This window comes from Lissotriton helveticus, chromosome 1_1 (assembly GCF_964261635.1).
Source record: "Lissotriton helveticus chromosome 1_1, aLisHel1.1, whole genome shotgun sequence".
NCBI classification, from domain to species: domain Eukaryota; kingdom Metazoa; phylum Chordata; class Amphibia; order Caudata; family Salamandridae; genus Lissotriton; species Lissotriton helveticus.
The window spans coordinates 846,588,525-846,609,824 of record NC_136057.1 but is presented as its reverse complement, the minus strand read 5'-3'; positions in this window follow the sequence as shown (position 1 = coordinate 846,609,824).

Genomic DNA, 21,300 nt, shown 5'->3' with positions numbered 1-21,300 from the left:
CGAAGATGTTATTGTTATGTTCCATGCGAGGCAAGTGTGGCCTTTCTGGGAAAATGATGGGGCAGGCTAAATAGTATCACAGGTTTAGCATTTCCGATGGTCCCAAATCCCAACCCTAACCTTGAAAGCGGATCACATTTGCCATTATATTTTGTATCATTTCAATGAAAATGGCTATGTTTTTTTTTAGGTGAATCTATTGCTTTTAGCTTAAAAGATGAAGTGAATACAGTGAAAGGCGATGTTAATACTGGAATTTTGTACTTTGTCTGCCGCCTGTCACGGTTTTTCAGGTCGAGCATGAGCAGCGCATACGCTGCTCTAGGAGGCATGCTGTGTTCAGGTATGGACTTGAAGCTCTGCCCATTTTCTACCTATCTTTTCAATTGGCTCCTGTTACTGTCCTTTCTAAATGGTTGCTTTTGATTCATGAATAGGCTTAATAGTCCCTCCTTAGAACCCCCTTGTCTGCATTTGTAACCTGCCATGAGGACTGGACTTTACACTTGTGTTGTTACACGGTCTGTTTTTTCTACAGACTGTGAGCACTATTTTCTTTAATGTCTTTATTCTAGCTGCTGTTAAAGGTATGACTGACTTTCCTTAATCCTCCCTGTTTTCCTGACAGAGCGGCGTCCGATCAATCGATCATGGACGATGCGCTTTAACTTTCAAATATGCTCGCTCCCCTCCCCGCTTCAGGGACGGTCGCAGCGCTTTATTATTTGGTAAGGCTTTCACATTAATTGCTTTCTCTTTAGGCAACCACCTGCCTTTCTTTACTTTTACACAGTGCGGCACCACTGCGAGCATTATGATGCTTAACAAATGCTTTTTTTGTAAAAGAGTCCTATACTGCACTTTCACATTAATGGCAGCAGACACATTTTTTTAGATGAGCCGCGTCTAAAGAAAGGTGTGTGGCTACCATTGAAGTAAATGCGCGGCATGTGGCGCTTTTACACAAAAAAAATGTTATTTGTCAACTCGATAAACAAATGCTTTTTTTAGTAAAAGCGCCCCATGCCGCGCTTTCACTTTAATGGCAGCTGCGCACCTTTCTTTAGACGCAGCTCGTCTAAAGAAAGGGCCGTGGCCCCCATCAAAGTGAATGCGCATTCATGGGTTGCTTTTACAAACAAGTAGATGCGTTGCAATAGGTCTCGCATTTCCGAGAGTTTAAGCTATTGGCATTGTTAATGACAGTGCTTTTTACTTATCTGTTTTAAAAACCAACACATTGTTAGAAAGGCGATCCCGGGGGAGGCAGAAGATGTCTGACTGACCACCCCTAGGTCCACCCCTCCTTTTCGGAAGTGGCCGAGCGTTGTCGAGAGGCCTCCGGTGTGAGGGCCCTCTCCTATAATCGTACAGCAGAGTAATTACACCACTCCAAATGGACACCACACAAGGATAAGTTTTTAGGCTTTATCAAGAATAAAAAGGTTGAATAGCTTCGGTAGTATCTACAGCGGATCGAGGGATCGGTAAAGTCTCGTAACAGGGGAGAGGGTAGCGGGACAGTCCCAGTACTTGTGGGGCGAAGGGATACCCTGCGCACAGCTCTCAATCCTCAAACTGGGGGGTTCCGAAGGGTCGAGCCGCGGCAGCGCCAGCAGGACTCGAGGCAGGTTCGGCGAGGACGGGCCGCGGCAGCGCCAGCAGGCTCCAAGATGGTTCAGTTACGATGGACCGCGGCAGCGCCAGCAGGCTTCAAGATGGTTCAGGTACAGAGTAATGAGTTCTTCACAGGGTCAGCCGCGACAGCGTCAGCAGGGCTCTCGATTCCAGGATACAACTAGCGTCCTACTCCAGGGCTAGCCCAGATATAGGACTTGAGTCCTTTGATGTCCGGACCCTCGCGCCTGTGGGTCAGAGGGGCCGGGATGATGGTGTCCAGACACCCAGCAGGGGGGTGCAGCCAGCGCCCGGGGGGGGGGGCGGAGGGCGATCGATACCAGGCGTCCGGGGAAGGCTGGAGGGCCATCGAAACTCCCATCCTCTTGGATTCATTGAGTGGCCACTCTACCACCTGGGAGGATCTTGGTGCCTCGATGTCGGGGCTTCGCTGGGGCCTTGGCCGGGGTCGGGCCGAGGCCACGTGCTCGGGACGTGGTGGGCCCAAGATGGAGTCGGGGCCTGAAATGGCAGCGATGGGGCGTGCAGGATTCGCCGTGTTCAAGAGGGGGAAGAGTCGTGGGTTGCCAGGGGGGCGGCTCTTGTCGGTAGTCCGTGTAGGGTCGTGCCACGGGGCGACCGGGGCTCGTCGGAGGGCTGCTGTCGTCCTGGGCCCGCCATGCGGGAGGGGTAGGACCACGCCACGAGGTCGGGTCCAACACACATAAATTAAAGGCATTGTCATTTACAATGCCAATAGCTCAAACTCTCGAAAATGCAAGACTTATTGCATTGCAAATTCTTGTTGATTTTGAAAAAGTGGTGACCCTAGGTGAAGGGACCTGAGGCGATGTGACCTTCAGTATTCCCAAGTATCTTGTAGTAAGCAATGGGTGTTTGGATGACTTAGTGTTGTCCCGGGGACACCCTAAATATGGCTGTATTTTACCACCCATCTTGCACCAGGGGAGCATTTCCTCGCTACCATTAGGACCCACGGTGCACTTGCTATGCCACTGAACCAGTTGCTATGTCAAGAAGTACATTTACAAAACAGCCGATAGCCCCAGTGCAGTCCGTGCTGTAGCCCGGCTGTGTGCAATGCCGGCGAAATGTCACTTGAAAGGTGGTGATAACTCTTGCGCGGCGCGAGCCCCGGCAGATTTATGACAATTGTTCCCTTTATGAAAGCGAAGGTGCCCCGGTGTTGGAAAAGGTCTCCGACTGCAATCCATACATCAATTTACAAGTCACTTTCCAATTATATGGGTCACACTTTCAATGTCAGAGTGCACTTTTCATGAGACGCCTCTGATTGATTGGACACCAAACTATTTCTGTCCATTTCTCGTTTGATTCGATTGATAATCATTATATTTCCGTCAAACCTTCCATGATCTGCACCGCTTCATTCATGTCTACCGCCAGGCTCCCCCGGAGCAGTGAAGGAAGGGGCGATTCATACATCCAAGTTTCCGCATCTATTCAGTAAAACTCCGTTTTTGCTCTGCACAAAACAAATGAATATATCCAACCAGTAAGCAGCTGGAGACCCGGCCTCGGCAGAGGGCAATTTTAGTGCTTCTTGTGCTTTACCCTCATGCATCGACTGCAAAAAATGTACTACCGAAGGCGGTGCAGAAACATCATGCTATAAGAGCGAGTCCTTCGTCGTTACTTGCCGTGAGGATGATGTACAGTGAAAGAGATGAGAGATACACGAAACAATGCTCGAATATAAAAAGGGAAGAACTTTAAAAAATACACTTAAAAACAACGCATATAGAATTTTTTTTTAAAGCATTTAAAGAAAACATGACAAAAAGGCAGTGCTTTAGGATTGATTTTTACCCCTTATGACGTTTTCAAGTTGAACTGGAAAAGGTCTGGTTTGTAAGCGCGAGGCAGAGACAGCCCAGAGGGTTGTGCACGCGTGGTAAATCTACAATCAGCATTTAGCTTTTTAAAGGTGAGGATCAGGTGTCTTGTGCATGGTGCCGGTACTGCTGGCTGTTGTATATTTCAATAGTTCTCTCTGGTGGGAACTGTGACAGTGCTAGACGTGTAATATAAGGGTTTTATGGTCTTCAGTTACATTTTATAGAAGAAAAGTCAGTTTTAACTTTGTACACAAAAATTTGCATTTTAAAATGCTTTTGAAATAAATGCCCATAATACACTGTTGGCCACTTTTTGGGTTCTAGACTCATCTACTGCTAAGTGTTATCATAAAATAAACAACTACTTAGTCTTGTCCAATACATTCAAGGGATTGAGGCGTTTTTATTTCAGTAAAAAAACATATTCTGGCGTATCGTCATGCAACATACCATGGTATATTCTGGTGTTAAAATAGTAATTGTCCTTTATAGTTTCTGAGGACAAGGGATGTGGAAAGCACAAAGGTGATGGGTGGATGCCTAAATATAATAAGGCCGAAACTGTGGTCTGTGGTTGCTGGTGTTTTCTTCTGGAGGGACAGCGCCTGGTAGTTCATGATGACATTTTCCCATGATGAGTTGGATATGAACTGATTTGCATAAGGCGGGCCTCAGTCTAGAGTGGCAAGGTGTGCAAAAACATGGATTGGAATGCTATCCAGAGTAATTGCCAATAGTTTAGACCAGGTGCCTCCAATCAGACGAATGCGAGCTACCAGTAGCTCACATACACCTTCAGAGTAGCTAGCAGCCTTGTGTTAATTTTTAAATAAGCACTGTGTTAGACCTGGCCTTTTTTGCAGGTTTATCCCCCAACTTTTCTGCCTTTTATCTCCTATTTTTCTGAATCTGTTTTTATTGGCTATTGGATTCTGGGCACTTTACCACTGCTGATCAGTGTTAAAGTGCATATGCTCACTGTGTAAATTGTGAATATGATTGGTGGTCCATGATTGGCATATTTGATTTACTGGTAAGTTCCTGGTAAAGTGCACTGAGTGAGCCATGGTCTGTAAATCAAATGCTATTAGTGGGCCTGCAGCACTGATTGTGCCACCCACATGAGTAGCCCTGTAAATGTGTCTCAGACCTACCACTGTAGTGTCAGAGCGCACAGTTTTAAACTGCCATTTTGACCTGCCAAGTACATCCACCTACCAGGCCTAAACATTCCCTTTCTTTACATGTAAGGCACCCCTAAGGTAGGCCCAAGATACCCCGTGGGTAGGGTGCAGTGTATGTGAAAGGTAGGGCATGTACTGGTGTGTGAGAGACATGCCCTGATAGTGAAATACTGTGCATTTAGTTTTCACTGTTGAAAGGCTGTCTGTCCCATAGGCTATCATTGGAGCAGCACTGTAACATATTACATGTGAAACCTTCAAGGGGTACAATTTCAATGGGGACAAGATATAAAAACTGAGTTTAGGCTCTCTGAACTCAGAATTTATTAACACACCTTTTGGTAAAGGAGGTTTTTAAATTATGTGTTTGAAATGCCACTTTATGAAAGTGCTTCATCAAAAGGTGGTAGAATGCACACCATTTTCAAACGTTCTGTCTATGTCTAAAAGCTCTAAGGTTTTGAGTGTTGAGCGTGCGACCCTGGAGTGCGCTCCGTCCATGCGCACTGATTATATTAGTGTCAGATTGGAGACTCGTCCGGTTCCATTCCAGGTTGCACAGCTACCAAGAAATCATGCATTCCAACAATTTCATCCATAGTTCGTCCATTTTATTGAATAATTCTGTTTTCACTCCATATATCATTCTTATTCAAACAAGTGCACTATTCAAACATTTTCAACGAACGCCTATTTGATAATTGTCAAATTATTCATGTTGGTGAATCAATGAGGCGTGGCGTGTACTTGGTTGAAGTTTACCCCTGAAGTAGGGCGATTATATGCCCGTAATGCATTGGGTTTTTAAAAATAAATCAACGTCATGCGATGAGGAAGTGGGAATCCCCTTGTGTTGTTCCGAAAAGCCTGGATAGGCGTTCGTTGAAAATGTTTAAATACTGGACTTGTTTGAACAAGACCTTGGGGGTATTTCTTTTCTGTACTCTCCTGACCATTGCGGGGCGAGTCCAGGTCGGGCCCCTAATCTGGAATGGGCCACATTAAGGGAACATTGATTGAAAAATCACCATACTACGTAAAGTAGGTGCGCAGGTGTTCCTGCGGCCTAAGTTTTCGGCCAGATTTGATTTGAGTGCTTAATAAGCCCCTTCAACCAAACCATATAAAACGTAATAGGAACGCAGGTCTGCTGCACCCTGTGAATTTTGGCAGACATGTGGTAGTTAAGGTATTTTTTTACACTATTGCCTCTTGTTTCATGCCCTGACGGGGTGGTATGTGGCATGTACCATTGGTTGGCACTACCTATTATGTACAGTAATAATGTTTTGCTGATGGTTATTTTATTACATGTGCAACTTATAAGTCTTTTGCTTTATTGCACTAAATGAAGTGTTATGGCAATTGCCTAGGTCCATGCATGTCATCACCTTTTCCAACTTTCTCGCAGCTGTTGACGGTTTCCTGTGGGGGCCCACCGACCTATCTAGACCTGGATCCCTGACCATGTTAAAGTTCCCGCCCCACAATATTGGTGTACCCTGGAATCTCTGTGTCGTGGTAGCTAGCTGTGTGAAAAACTCAGGACAGTCTTAGTTAGGTCCATAAGCATTGACCATAAGCAAGTCAAGTCCTCTGCCCCTACATCTTGATATGACATATCATCCATTTGGGTCCGACTCCAGCCTTTCCAACGTGTATGCAGATTTGGGGTTTACCCAGGTCAACACCCTTCTAGCGTGTGTCGTGTACCCTGTAGAGTTAATGTTCCCTATTAGCCCTCTACTTCGCAGTATCGCACTCGTTTGTGGGAGGTGTGTCACTTGTAAAAGTGCCACATCTACATTGTGCCTGTGCAGGTAGTTGAGCACCTTTCTGACCTTGCGATAGTCATTGAGTCCCCTAACATTCCAAGTCATTGCACTCACTGTCTACCTGTGTCTGTTCTTTGCTCCCGCTATCCCCCGCCATTGGTTTGGATCATGCCGGAGCAGTGTTCCGCCGTCAGTGTGTTTGAGTAAATTGTGTCGCTTAGTGCCCAAATGCCCACCATTTCCCTGAACCGTTTTGTGATCACTTGCGTACTGTGTGCATGCACATAGCGTGCTGTAAACAAGAAGAAAACCATTCCTCCCCAACAAAGCCCCCCCCACCTCCACATCCCATAGTCAAAAACTCTACCCTCTGCCCGACCGATCCCCTCCCACAGCAGACCACCCCCAACTTGGCCGCACGCGAACTCAGAATGCACCCCCAGTCCTCCCCCTCCCAATCCCATCTCAAGTTGCAACCGGTGTGCCAGGCACTCTGAAGCGGAGGTAGCTCCATGGACAAGGTGTAATACTCGACAGAGAAAAACCCTGCCCAGCCGCACTTGCGTAGATTAGCATAGATGGCTGTACTTCCCGCCCAACCAACACCCGCATGCAAAATAACTTGTTTCTCTATCCCCATTAGAAGGCACTTTCCTACATTTCTTATTGCAAAAGATCATGCTGCTCTGCCACAGGGGCCTACACCCCACGCAGTCCCGTGGAGCTCCGGCCGGGAGCTCCCGGCCAGACACAGCCTTTCTTGGCTATATTCCCCGGTTTCCCACCTCCCCCGGGGAAAAAACTACTCACCTGGATCCTTGATGCTCCACGATGCTCCATTCCAGCGCTTGTGATCTCGAGATATTCGACAGAGTTGGCACTTGAGGCTTTCTCCCGCGGAGTTCCAGAGCCAGCATGGCCGATGTCCAGTGGAGCCGCTCTGCTCGGCTATAGGGGTATCTGGCCCAGGTATCTCGCCTGCGGCCGACACCTACCCAGCCGGGCATAAGGCATTGCTCCCCTCCTAACTCCGCTGCTAGTCTGTCTTCCCCCTGCCTTATCCTTTTCATCTCCCAGACTGAAGCGCTGGACAGATCCCTTCACCTCTTAGCTGATGCCCGATGCCTCGCTAGTCTCTTTAGAGGGTTACTGAAGAGCCGGGCGGAGACTCCCCGCCCTGTCTCTGGGCCCGATTGCTTCTGCCTTTCTCTTCAGACAGACCGCCTGCTTTGCCTCTTTACAGGACTTGGAAACACACGGTGGAGGTGAGAGGGTGCCGGCACCGCTCTCCATGGCTGCTCTGAGCCCCGAATACTTAAACCTTATCGGATCTGATTCTTCTAACCTCGCTGATGCTTCACCTCCTTGGTAGACTTCGGGGCCGAGTTGAGTCACAGCGGAGGTTTGGAAGTTGCACTTCTCTCCGCTACTATGCTTTGCCCATCTTTCTACTATCGCTCCGGTGGAAGGCTCCCTCATCCTTCCCTTTAAACTTTGTTTTTGACTTTGCTGCCTCCCGTTCTGCGAACAGCTGCCTTGGCGCCTGTGGTCTTTCTTCCCTGACCACTGGTCTCCGGATCGAACTCCTCTGCCCCAGCTCCTCATGGACGATGAGGCTGTGACTTTAGGGCGAACTGCCTTTCTACCCCCGGACTTGCTGACTATGGCAGCCCTCTTCCTGGACTTTCGGACTTGGACTTTTGTGCTCCCCGCCATTTTCTTTCTATGACTCAATTCTTCTTCTGCCTTTTTCCTGATCCACCATTTTAGCGATCTCTGACCTCCCCCTCTGTCCTAGCGACCTTTCTATTGTCTCTCCTGTTGCCTCTGACACACTCCTCGCTGTCTTACTCGTTACTATCTGCTTCCCTCTCTCGTTTGTCTCACTTTCCTGCCCTTTCTCTCTCTCCCTCTTCGCACCCCCTGCCCCTTAGATTCTTCTGGTCTATTACTCTCTGCCGCTTTTACAACTATCCCACTGCTTTTCGTTACCTCACCCAGCACCTTCGTTTGTGCCTTCCTCGAGTATTCTCATTTCCCTACCCCCAGTTTTTAATGTGTAACTTGATTTTTTAAATGTGTAACTTTTTTAAAATGTATAACTTTATGTAATTTATTGTACTTCTGTGGTTACTCTTGTAAAGGACTCTGATACCTCCGGGTCCAGCCAGCGCTATATAAAACTCTAGTAAAAATAAATAAATAAAATAGTTCAGACTACAATGTCTCTCATCCTACAGGCTCAGTGATCCAGGGCACCCTCCAGTCAACACAGGCAGACCTTGCCCTTTCCGATGCATCTAAAATAGAGGGCCCCCATTCTGAACTTCAAACTCCCTTCCCAACCACCCACCCCCCCTTCTACTCATGTTACATTCTTAGGCACTCAATCTCAGTCCGGTTCATCCAGTGGACCTCCGTCCGCTTCATCCAAGAGCCTGCTTTCCGGGCTGCTACGATGTTCCGTCGTCCAGCGTTTAATGGCCTGCTGTAATGACTTGGGGTCTGTGAATATATGTGAGCGCCCTTGTCTGTCGACTCTAAGCTTCGCAGGATACAACCTGGCTTAGTTGACACCCATCCAATAAATCAAGGGGACCCCTGAGGACTGATGTAGGTGGAGGAGCAGGGGAAAGGGACACAATAATAAGACAAAAATTCTCCACCTGTATTGAATCAATCAGTGCTTGTACAGTCACTTAAGATTTACATCTCCCTCCCAGGAGAAAATGGATCAACAGACCAACATGAATAGTAAGTACATAAATAAGTTTTAATCTGTGTCCGGCATATCGAAAAACTACGAGCTATCTGAACTGGTCATTTGTTCTATCATCTCATTTTGTCTCATTACTTGGAGGAAGAAATCGTCACCATCGCGCCCTGCTGGGCATCCACTTCTGCCGCACGTTGCGTCACGTTCTTCTGTCACCTCTGGCACTTTAGCCCGATGCTTCTCGGCCTTCCAGCCGCCGCGCACCGCGCTCGTTCTTCAGCTACGAGCCTCAATTGTCCTCTCTGAGCAGCACCGAGTCTGCCACGTACCTTCCGTCAACCAACCCTCAGTTTTGGGGAGCTGGGTCCCAGGAAAACCGCAGGATAGTTGCAGGATTGTGAATCGACGCGTCGGAGAGCCGGGCTCAAGCGGCCATTGTAGTCGCGAGCTAGCTCCGCCCCCTACAAGGAAGGCTGTTTTTACATTCCATCTTTATTATCAGTTTGCAGATAGCAGTGCCTGATAATGAGCAGTACTCAGTCAGATTTTTCACCCAGGCTGCGGCACAGAGGTGGAGGATTGATACACTAAGGTATTTAACTCTTAAATAAAAGTCCTTGTCAACTCAGTATTGGAGTGTGAGAACAAAGTGATGTTTTTGAATGCTTTTCAATGGGAGAAAATTAAAATGAAAAGTTACCCTAATGATTAAGTTAACTTTTCATTTTAATTTTCTCCCATTTCAAAGGGTTGCATTTATAAACAGCAGGTTTCTTGCTCCCAGTAGCCTGTAGACACTGTGCTATATTTAGAACTGAAAAATACAGTCATTTTTTTAATTGGGAGTAATTCAAAGTGAAGAAAAATATTTCTATGAAACATTGAGTCTTAATGTTTTTCTCCACTTTCAATTTAGCCACTTATCACTTAAAGTTTAATGAAGCATGTTCCTTCACTTTAAATCCCTCCCATTTAAATGAATGGCTGAATATTTCTGTTATAAATATTGCCCCTACAGACTTCATGAGTAAGATGCCTGCTATTTGTAAATGTGACACTTGGAAATGGGAGAAAATGTTAATAATGTCTCTCGTTTCAAAGTGTCGCCTTTACACACTGCAGGCATCTTGCACCTAGTGGTTGGCATATGATGCCGTATTTATGTCTGAAAAAGACAGCAACTATTTTAAGTGGGAGAACTTTAAATTATGGAAACAAATTCATATTATGAAAATTTTTGCAGAAAATTTTTCTGCACTTTAAATTTCTCGCAATTAAAAAACTTTATATATGTTTTGTTATACATGTAACTGGGCCACATATGTAACACTGGGTGTAAAACTCCGCTCCGCTTGTGGAGTTTGTGGATTTTTGGCAACTCCGTGTTCCACGTAGAAAGCAGAGTTGCTGGAAACTGCGCACTCCGTAACGGAGCAGATGTTTTTTTATGTTGTCGCCCCCAAAATGTGTTTTTTGTGTGTGTGTGGGGGCATCTTACCGGGTGTCTGCGATCGGCTATGAGATTTCCCATCCGTTCGCGAGTGCGACGAGATTTGGTAGCCAGCCGCACAGTCCTGCGAGAGTGTGCGATCGCGAACATGTCATTCGGGCACGCCATTGGAATTCCGACAGAAGTTTTGTGAAGAATTTTCAATCTGTACAAGAATCTCACTCGAGCAGCATCAAAACCTTCTCAAAATGATGATTTGGATTTTAAAAACTCCTCAGATTGACATTTGGCCGTACGTTTTTGCGCAAGGAGTCCTTTTTCCTTTTTCCTTTGTTTTGGAAGAGGAAGGAAGTGCCCCAGAGTCTCCAACTTTCTGTTCCTGTCCAGCAGGCTCCTCCCAGTGCTTTGTTCATCTCCTGTTCACTTTTCATTTGAATTTGGGGCTGTAAGGATCCCTCTTTGTTTCTACTGCATCGTATATCATTGGATTTGAGGACTTTTGAAGTTGAGATTTCACAAGTAAGTTTGAAAAAATGGTGTTGTTTGTTTGATTGGGGCATTACACCTACACTTCTTTGTACTTTTCATCCTTTTTTTTAAATGTATTGTGGTGGGTGGCCTGCAGTTTCACTAGGGGCCTAGTTGTTTGTTTGTAAGTCATTTTTCTTTTTTTATAAAGTAAACATGTTGTACAGTTCACTACATTTTCTCCAGCTTTTGAAATCAATTTGCAATATTTATTTAATTCACTAGCTGGCCAGTAGTCTGCCAATAGACCTTTCAGCCAGTAGGCCCAGAGCTGCTCATGGGTGTGTGAAACACCTGTTTCTGTGGTGTCTGTTGAATTTAAACATCATTTAGGGCATGGATGGCATTGGATTGAATTGCAAAATTTGTTTTTTGTTTGGTATTTCACTTTTTTCATGTGTGGTTTAGCCCTGTGGATTTTCGGTTTTGGCATTGTTGTATTAAAGCTGTGTTCTTTAGCATGCCTTGTTTGTCTGGCCAGTGTGTGTTTGTAATAGTGGGCCAGCATTTGCCTTGACTGAGCCCCCCGTGTGGCCGGGGGCCATGTAGTAAAGGCTGGGTCTATATAGGCCTGCTTGAGTTCATTGTTTTCCAGGCCTCCTCCTTGTTGTTGTTGTCAGTGACTATGTGGCTGGTGGCCATTTTGTGGTGCTGGTAGTGCTTTTGCCAATTGACCTGCAAGTCTTCTTTCCTTTGTTCCTCTTGGCTTATTGCTTCTTGTTGTGGCCTGCCTGGCCATGTGACGGGCAGCCATTTTGTGAAGGCAGCCAGTGTGCTTTTGCCGTAGGCCTGCATTGTTTATCTTCCCTTTCCTGTTGTTGTGGCCTACCTGGCCATGTGGCTGGCGGCCATTTTGTGAAGGCAACCAGTGTATTTTTGCCATAGGCCTGCATTGTCTGTCTTCCATTTCTTGTTGTTGTGGCCTAGCCGTGTGGCTGGCAGCTATTTTGTGAAGGGGCAGCCAGTGTGCTTCTGTATTAGGCCTGCAAGCCTTCTTTGTCGTGGCCATACCTTCTTGCTGACTGTTGTTTTGCATGCACTTTTTTATTCATTTATCCAGCAAAAAATGTAGCACAGTTCACTACATGTTCTAATAGATTTGCAATATTATTGATTTAAACTGATTCACAATGTGGCCTAGTCTGCCAATCGACCTTTCAGCCAGTAGGCCCAGAGCTACTCATCTGTGCATGAAACAACTGCTTCTGTGGTGTCTGTTGAATTTAAACATCATTTAGGGCATGGATGGCATTGGATTGAATTGCAAAATGTGTTTTTTTTGGTATTTCACTTTTTTTCATATATTGTATTGTATTGTAATTGCATTTATATAGCGACTAATATCCCTGATGAGGCGTCAAAGTGCCTTTTCGGCAAGTTGCTCGCTACTCTGGAACCCATAAAGGATTCGTTTTGAATTAGTATAATTAAATATGAAAGTAATTAAAGTGGTGGATAGGTTAGTCAGTTATTTGGATTCTGAAGGATAGCGGAAGGATAGAAGAGGGAAAAAAGGTTTGTATTTATATAGCGCTTGTTACCCCTGATGGGGTGTTGAAGCGCCTTTTTTTCTGGGCAGTAGCACGCTACTCCAGAAAGCCATAAAGGATTAGTGGTGAATAAGTATGGTGAAATATGAAAGTAATTTGAATGGTGAATATTAGTCAGTTATTTGGAGTGAGAAGGATAGCGGAGACATAGAAGGGGGAGAAAGGTTTCCATTAATATAGCTCTTATTACCCCTGAAGGGGTGTTGAAGTGCCTTTCTTGCGAGTAGCACTCTACCCCAGAACCCATAAAAGGATTAGTGTTGAAAATTAGTATTGTGAAATATTAAGTAATTTGAGTGGTGGATATGTTATTCAGTTATTTGGATAGAGAAGGGTAGCGGCAGGATAGAAGAGGGAAAGAGGTTTGTATTTATATAGCGCTTGCTACCTCTGATGGGCTTTGAAGCGCTTTTTTTGGTGAGTAGCACGTTACTCAGGGACCCATAAGGATTAGTGTTGAATTAGTATAGTGAAATATGAAAGTAATTTGAGTGGAGGATATGTTATTTGGATTGAGAAGGGTTGGGGAGGGGTAGAAAAGGGAAAATGTTTGCATTTATATAGCGCTTGTAACCCTGATGGGGTGTTGAAGCACTTTATTGACGAGTAGCATGCTACCCTAGAACCCATAAAGGACTGGTGTTGAAAATTACATTTGTATAGTGAAATATGAAAGTAGTTTGAATGGTGGATGTGTTATTCAGTTGGATAGAGAAAGGTAGCAAAGGGATAGAAGAGGAAAAAAGGTTTGAATTTATATAATGCTTGCTTACCTCTGATGAGGTGTTGAAGTGCTTTTTTGGTGAGTAGCGCACTACTCTGTGACTCATAAAGGATTAGTGGTAAATTTGTATAGTGGAATATGAAATTTGAGAAGTGAGCATGTTAGTGTGTTATTTTTATCGAAAGGATAGTGGAGGTATAGGAGAGTGAAGGATTTTTTTTGGGAGGTCATAGCCGTAGGAGAAGGCTTTTGGATGAGTAAAAAGGGGTTGTGGGGGGGAAGAGTCAGAGGGAAGAGCTTAGAAAGGTTTGTTTTGGGGATCGGTATAGTAAAAGAGGTGTCAGATGATGCTAGAAGGGGTAGAGTAAGGGAGAGTCTAGATGAAAGAGTGGGTGTAGAGGATATGTTGATAGATGTATAGGGTGAAAAATAGGGTAGTGCATTGGAAAGAGTAGTAGAAAGAAGTTTGAAATGAGTCAGAAGGTTGGGTTAAAAGATATATTGAGAGAAGAATAGGGTGAGAAATACGGTAGTGCATTGGATATGCTGAAATAGAAGAAAGTGATAAATATATAGATCCATAAGTACATTGAAAGTATATAGATGCATAAAGGAGGAGGTAGGTATATGTAGATTAAAGATATTGATAGAGGTACAGAATGAGAAATAGGGTAGTGCATTGGATGTCCTTTTCAGGAGGAAAGTAACAAACATCCAGATCCAAGTACATAGATGCACAATGGAAGAAGTACATGTAGACCAAAGATGCACCAGATAAACTCTGGTTTTCAAGTGTTATTGTACTTAATGTTTATTCTACATGTTTATACAAAGCAATACACAAAGATAGGTACATAGCTATAGTAAAAATAAATGATTATATACAGAGGGATATGCTATAAATTTCTGTTTGTGTATGGTGCTTATGTGGGGAAGAGCCAATTCTTGAGCAGTTTTCTGAAGATAAGGTGGCTGTCCATGATACTTATGTTGAGAGGTAAAGAGCTCCATAGTTTGGCTGCTTGAACAGAGAAGGATGTTCCACCCATGTTTTTTTTCTTGTATCTTGGGATTTTGAGGCGAGGTGCCATTTTAGAGTGGAGGTTCCTTTGTTGAATGTCTTTGGTGATTTTATTCCTGATGAAGAGCGGTCCCATTCCATGTATTGCTTTGTGGGTGATACTAAGCAACTTGAACGTGGATCTTCTGGCAACCGGTAACCAATGCAGGACTTTCAAGGCAGGTGAGATGTGGACTCGTAGTTTGATATGCAAGAGTAGTATGGCAGCCGAGTTCTGAATCCGTTGTAGTCTTTTCATGGTTGTTAAAGGTGATCCTTGGTAGAGGCTATTGGCGCAATCGAGTTTGGACAGAACAAGGGAGATGGTAGCTTGGACCCTGTGTGGACATCCCAAATGAGGGAAAATTTGTCGCAGCATTTTTACAGTGGAAAAGCTTGATCTTGCTAGTTTGTCCACTTGGGCATTCATCGACAGCTTGGAGTCCATAGTCATTCTGAGGTTTCTTACTTCCTTTGATACTGTAGGTGGTGATCCCAGTTCATCAGGCAAGGCAGCAAGTGGGTCATAATGTTTTTAATCGCCACACATGAGTATTTCCATTTTGGAAGCATTCAATTTGAGGTGGCTCCAAGTCATCCACTGATCCATGGCTTTGAGACAACAGAAAATTGGGGAATTGCCAATCTCTTTGGGGGCATTCAAGTTGAGGGAGTATTTGTGTGTCATCTGCATAGTTATAGCACGTGCGTTAAAATTGATTGATCAGTACCGGTAATGACTTCATGTAGATGTTGAAAAGCATGGGCGAGGTGATAGAGCCTTGAGTGACCCCTGCTTTTGTGGCGTATGGTTTGGATGAGAAAGGTGGGGTATGGATGACATTAGTTCTGTTTCAAAGGTAGGACGCAATCTAGTCTAGAGCAGTCCCCTCTATGCCAGCTTCATAGAGTCTTACTTTCAGAGTGTCATGGTCAACCGCGTCAAAGGCAGCCGAGAGGTCCAAGAGAAGAAATGCAGCAACCCCGTTGCGGTCTACTGTGTTCTTCAGGTCATCCCAGACAGCAAGGAGGGCAGATTCTGTGCCTCTTCCCAGACGGAAACCTGTTTGCAAGTCTGAAAGTATGTCACTCTCTTCAATGAATTGTGACATCTGGGCGAATGCTGCTCTTTCTATCAGTTTGACCAGGAAAGGCCTATGTGTAATGGGTCTGTAGTTGTCAGTGTTCAGCGGGTCCAAGTTTGTTTTCTTCAGTAAAGGGAGTATGTATGACTTTTTGAGTTCTTCTGGTAGTTAAGGAATCGTTGATGATTCTTCTTACTGGAGTGGCAGCAGTGGTTGTTAAAAAACTTGTCTTGAAAGTTTGTGGTAGACACGTGTCAGAAGGGCTGCCAGCAAGCCTGCTTACTATGCCCAGGTCCATAAATTCATCATGTGAAATGTGTTGGAAGGAACGGAGAAGCTGAGTTAACGTATTCTTAGATTGTTGTTTTGTACAAAGGTTAGTGCTGGTGCTTTGTCTCTGTTTTAAGTATGAGTCCAACGTGTCTGCTTTGTCAGTGTAATGTTTTGCCAGTTTGTCTGTGAAATCTTGAGTAACAGAATGAGTTCTTTCTAGGCAATTTGGTTTGCGAAATTCACTGAGTATTTTACAGAATTATTTATTTGCACATTTAGCATTTTGAATTCTGTCTGAATAGTACCTTTTCTTAGCTTTTTTGATAGCTGACTTGTATAATCTGTTATTTTTTTGTAGTTGAAGTTTGTCTTATTTGGCGTTTGTTTTGAGCCAGGTACGTTGCAGCTTTCTAATTTGTTTTTTTATGTCTTTTATCTCTGTTTCTCCAAGGCACTTTTTTTCTTTTGTTCTGTTGTGTGGTTTTGAGTGGTAGCAGGATGTTTAAACCTTCCTGTAGCCACTCATATAGTTTTCAAACAGAATTTATTGTTTCCAGATTTGTACTGGATGTTAGTTGTGTTTCTAAGTGTTCCAAATTGAGTTTGTTCCACAGTCGATAGGTGGATGGATGTAAGGTAGTTTTAGGCGAATTGCTTAGTTTGTTTTTTTGTTGGAAAGCAAGCAAATGTTGGTCTGACCATGTGACTGGAGTTATAGTTTGAAAGGTTACTAGTTTGGTATTAGCAAAAATGACATCTAGGATATGTCCAGCGATGTGTGTGGGTCTGTGGACAATCTGATGCAGGATTAGTGCACCTAGGCCAGTGACTATTATTTTTGGATGGGTCCTATTGGGTTTGTCAAACCAAATGTTGAGGTCACTCAGAACGCATAGGTTGGAGTGTATTGTTATCAGGTTTGAAAATGTGTCTAGAAGTGCATCTGGGATTGTCGCTTTGCTAGGTGGAGGTCTGTAAAGGAGCAGGAAGTTACAGGAGGAAGACGGTGTAGGATTGTATCTGGTGAGAAGAGCCTCACAATTCTTTATGGTGATGTCGTCAACTTTAGTGATATGTAATGCTTGCCTGAACACAACAGCTAGACCAACTCCTTTTTTGCCTATACGATTTTGGGTGATCCTTTGATAGCCTAGAGGAAGGGCTTCATGCAGGACTGAAGCTATATCATCTCCCAACCAGGATTCAGTTACAAATAGTATTTCTGGTTTTGCATCAGTGAGATGGTCGTAGATGTGATGTTTGTTTTTAGAGAGAGTTCAAGCATTTATTAGTACACAGTTTAGAGAATGGTCTTTGGTGATAGTGAGACTTTGTTTTGTTGAAGAGTGATTAGTATTGTGTGGGTTTGTAGCAGGTGTGTTTTTAGTGCTGGTATTAGCTGTGTTAGGATAGCAATTGTGTAGCTGTTCTGTATCATGTTCCTCATCCAGCATGCTAAGAAGGCATTTTGGTGGTTCTGCCTGAGTTGGTGGTGGAGGCGGTGTTTGATAGTGAGTTGGTGTGCTGTGTTGTTTTCGTGGTGTAACATTGTTGTACAGTAGACATGGGGAAGCGAAGTTTTGAGGTGCGGCACGTTGCTTATATTGTTTGCGTGTGTGTAGGGCAGAAAGGTGTATGAGTCAGGGGTGGTGGTGCAGCATGTGGGTCATGTAGTAAGATTTTAAATTGTCCAATGGATGAGAGGTGTTTGGAAGAGATTTGCTGTGTTGATGAATCTGTGCTAGATGTGGTTAAAGAGAGAAATCTTGGCATTGGTGTTTGTTCCTTTGTGTGGTTTGAAAGGTGGGTGTATGTTTGTATTTTGTGATGGTAGGCATTATGCATTGCGCTTGGAAGATCTTGTTGTGTTGGTCTGCGTGATATGTTTTGTTTTTGAGGAGTAGTGAAAAGAGGTGCTGGTATATTTGTTTCATGCAATGGATTTGTTTGTATAGTATTGTTTGTGAGAGGGGGTTGTAAGGTGGAGGGTGGTGATGTGTTTATGAGTAGAGTGTATGTTTTGTGTAGGAGGAAATGAAGTAGAGGTAAGAGTGTTTGTCTTAGACTGGTTTGTTGCAAGAGTTAAAAAGTATGGTGTCGTGCAGTGTATGTGTTGTGCGTTTGTATTATTATGGTAGAAGGAAGAGGAAGGTGTTGGTTGGACAAATGATGGATGGCTGATTATAAGTTTGTTAGTGATAAAAAGTAGTCTGTTAGGAGTAATTAGAGCAGGCAGTGTGTGTCTGGATGGGTTGTAGTTAAGTATGGTGTGGAATGGGGTTGTGTTAGTGATGAGTGGATTGGTTTGTGGTATAGGATAGAGTTGTGTATTGTTTGTAGGTGATGGTGGAAATATGTGGTAGCTGGGATAGGAGGGTGTATAGGTGAGGTTTGTGTGGTTTTGTAGTGGGTGCTGGGACATGGATTTGTGCATATTGTTGGTTTGTAGTAAGTGTGTGGTGTACATTTGGTGTGGTGAGTGTGTTGCTCTGTTTGTGGATGGTGTGGGCTGGGTCTTACTGAATGGGAAAATGGGCAGTATTTCTGGCCCTAGTCCCGACCAGTCTCTAATAGGCTCTGACAAGCAATTGCCCTTGTCCTCTCTGCCCTTAGCCTCAATGCCCGGACTGAGACAACCTAAGCCTTAGCCTTTTAATAGCCCTATTAATCAGGTGACCCCTTCAGCCAATGGGAACCCTAGCCCTAACACTATCCAATCACAACACTAGCCCTAAAATCTAGAACCAATAGGAGACCAGGACCTTACAGCCAATCTTAGCCCTAGTCCAAGCACCCAATCAGTTTTAAAAACCCTAATCTGTACGTCCTATAGAGGCCCTAGCCCTACCAAAAGTCCCAACCCAAGTCCAAGCAACCAATGACACAGGAAGCCCTAGTCCCTACTTCCAATAGAAAGCCTAACCGTACTTTTAGTCCCACACCTAGTCCAGCAACCAATCACACCAGAAGCCCTAATCGCTACTTCCAGTTAAATCTACACTTTGGACTTCTGCAGGTAAGGGCCTAACAAACCTGTCCTCTAACAATACTGTTTGTATAAAACTTTACTCCCTCTCCTGGTCAAAAAACGAAGTGCACAGTCCCTATTAAACACAGCTTAAACCAGATACCCCAGGATATGGATTAGCAAATTTAGCGGCACTAATATGGAAATTTAGCGGCCCAAATATGAACATGTAGCTGCATTTTTGCGGCACTTTAGTTTTCTTATAATCATTCATTTTGAGCCTTAAATCAATGGAAACTGTTTTAGCAGAGTATTCCACTTTGAAATAGGCATGTTTAAAGTGTCTACAGCTCTACGGAAACAAAGCTCCAGTCCTAAACTCTTGGGAGGGAGCTGTATTTCTCCCCGGGAAGTTCTAGCTCCCACGTATGCACCAAAATGCATGGGGTAGTGGAAGCAACATCCCACACCCATTGACCTTTACTTTCACTCACACACTCACACAAACACATACTCGCACATACACACACTGTCTCTCGCATAAACACACTCACCCGCAAGCTTGTACACAACATACATTTTAAAGCATTTTTTACTTACTTCAGTGTCCAGGGAGTATTATTTACAGTTAGCGTAATAAGAAAAGAAAACATGGAAGGTGGAGCCCAACCAACGCCCATAAGGACGAATTTCCACTGTGTTCCTGGCACTGATTTTGCCACCTCTGAAGCCAGAGGTCACAAAGGCAGTGCCAGCCGTTGCAAGGGGCACGCCAGGGTTCACAGCTGCAACCACTGGCTACCTCTAAATGACGTCCATGCTTTGCACCTTCAGTAAGCTCCTAAAGGTCCACCTCTTTTGATAACACCTAAACTAATACCTTTTACAGAAAACAGTACACCTGATGTCTTCCTGCACTGATATGTTACAATACTATCGTCCCTGTGTCTCTCAGACTTCCCTTTTGAATTCCCTTTTACTTACCTTCGAATTGAAATGTAGACTTAAATGTTGTGCTTTATGTAAAGTGCCCTATCTTGGGGGCTGGTAGCTCCATTAATGATCTAAATAATGATTAAAATAAATTATAGTGGCTAAAACTCACTTTTCATGTAAAATGTCAATTGAAAAGAAAAGCTTAACGAGTCTTGCCTCGTTGTCTTTCAGTCTTGCTTGCATGTTGTTGCCTGCCTGACTTTGCTGCGTTGCATGCAACGACATTCACAGCTGAAAATGCTATGCCTTATGCTCGACTGTTAGTGGTCGCCGTTTTCTGCTGGGGTTTTTTGTATATTTTATCAGCTGGCTGTCTGAGGTATCCTCTCACTTTGTTCACATTCACTTTCTGACATTGTTTTGGTTTGTTTTTCCCACACACGTAGACTGAAAACAAATTATATTTGTATGCATACTTTATTAGATACAATCTTGGGCGGCTGTGCAGGCCCAGTGTAGGCAACACCCTCTAACTACTCTATTATGGGAAGGTAGCTGATCAAGACACAAGAGTCAAGGGGTTATTTCTACCATGCAGGTTATTGCTATCTTCACCCAAAACCCACTTCAATGGCTTCTTGTAGTTGAAATGGAGACATCAGAGACCGTAATCATGAGAAAAGCAGAGCTGTATTAACATGAGTAGCGAATAATGCTAGGAGTCAGACATGTTATGACGTAAGAGTGATTTGCCCACTGTTGCTAAAGATTCTGCAAAGATTCTGTATCACGTTGTGTGCAAATGAGCACACAAGGTGATACAGGGTCAAGCTTGCCATCTGTCCATCAGAGGAGGACGCAAGACATGGTCGGGTTCTTGCAATCGAGCGTTGTGTTGCAGGTGTAGGTATGTTTTCTCAGTCCAAGGATATCATGCTTCATTCTTCTCTTATATCCTCAGCCGCAGGGTGGCCACAACACAGCTAAATGTTTTGTAAAATGCACGCTTTGCATTATGGATCGAAACAAAGTTAATTGAGAAGTGGGCAAAGCAAAAGAGGACGTGGCTTGTACTTATGACATAGACATTACTGTAACTGTAATAGAGGCAAGGGCATGATGCACAAAAACTTTTTTTTGGAAAGGCGCCTGGCGAGACATCGTCCACAAACATGAAAATAAATAAGAGATAATATTACAAAGAGATTTACAAGAGAGGGTAACGTCTGCATCGAGGAGAATGGAGATGGGATGCTTTAACTTTTAACCTTTAGATCCTTTTCTAAGGAACATAGCTGCTACCGACCACGAGCCCACAGAAGCAAGGAAGTAATTTCCCTGTTTTGACTAGCCTAAAAAAAACTAATTTGCATTTTCCAAATGTTGCGGGCATTTTTTTCAAATCGCGAAATTGTGAAATCCTGGAGGGTCTGTTAAAGAGCAGATTACTGCTGTCTCAGCGCACCCTCTGTTCTCTCTCTGATGTAAAAATATCCCTGTTACTAGGGGGGAACGCGGGGCCAGTTTAACTCACTAACTAACACAAAATGGGAG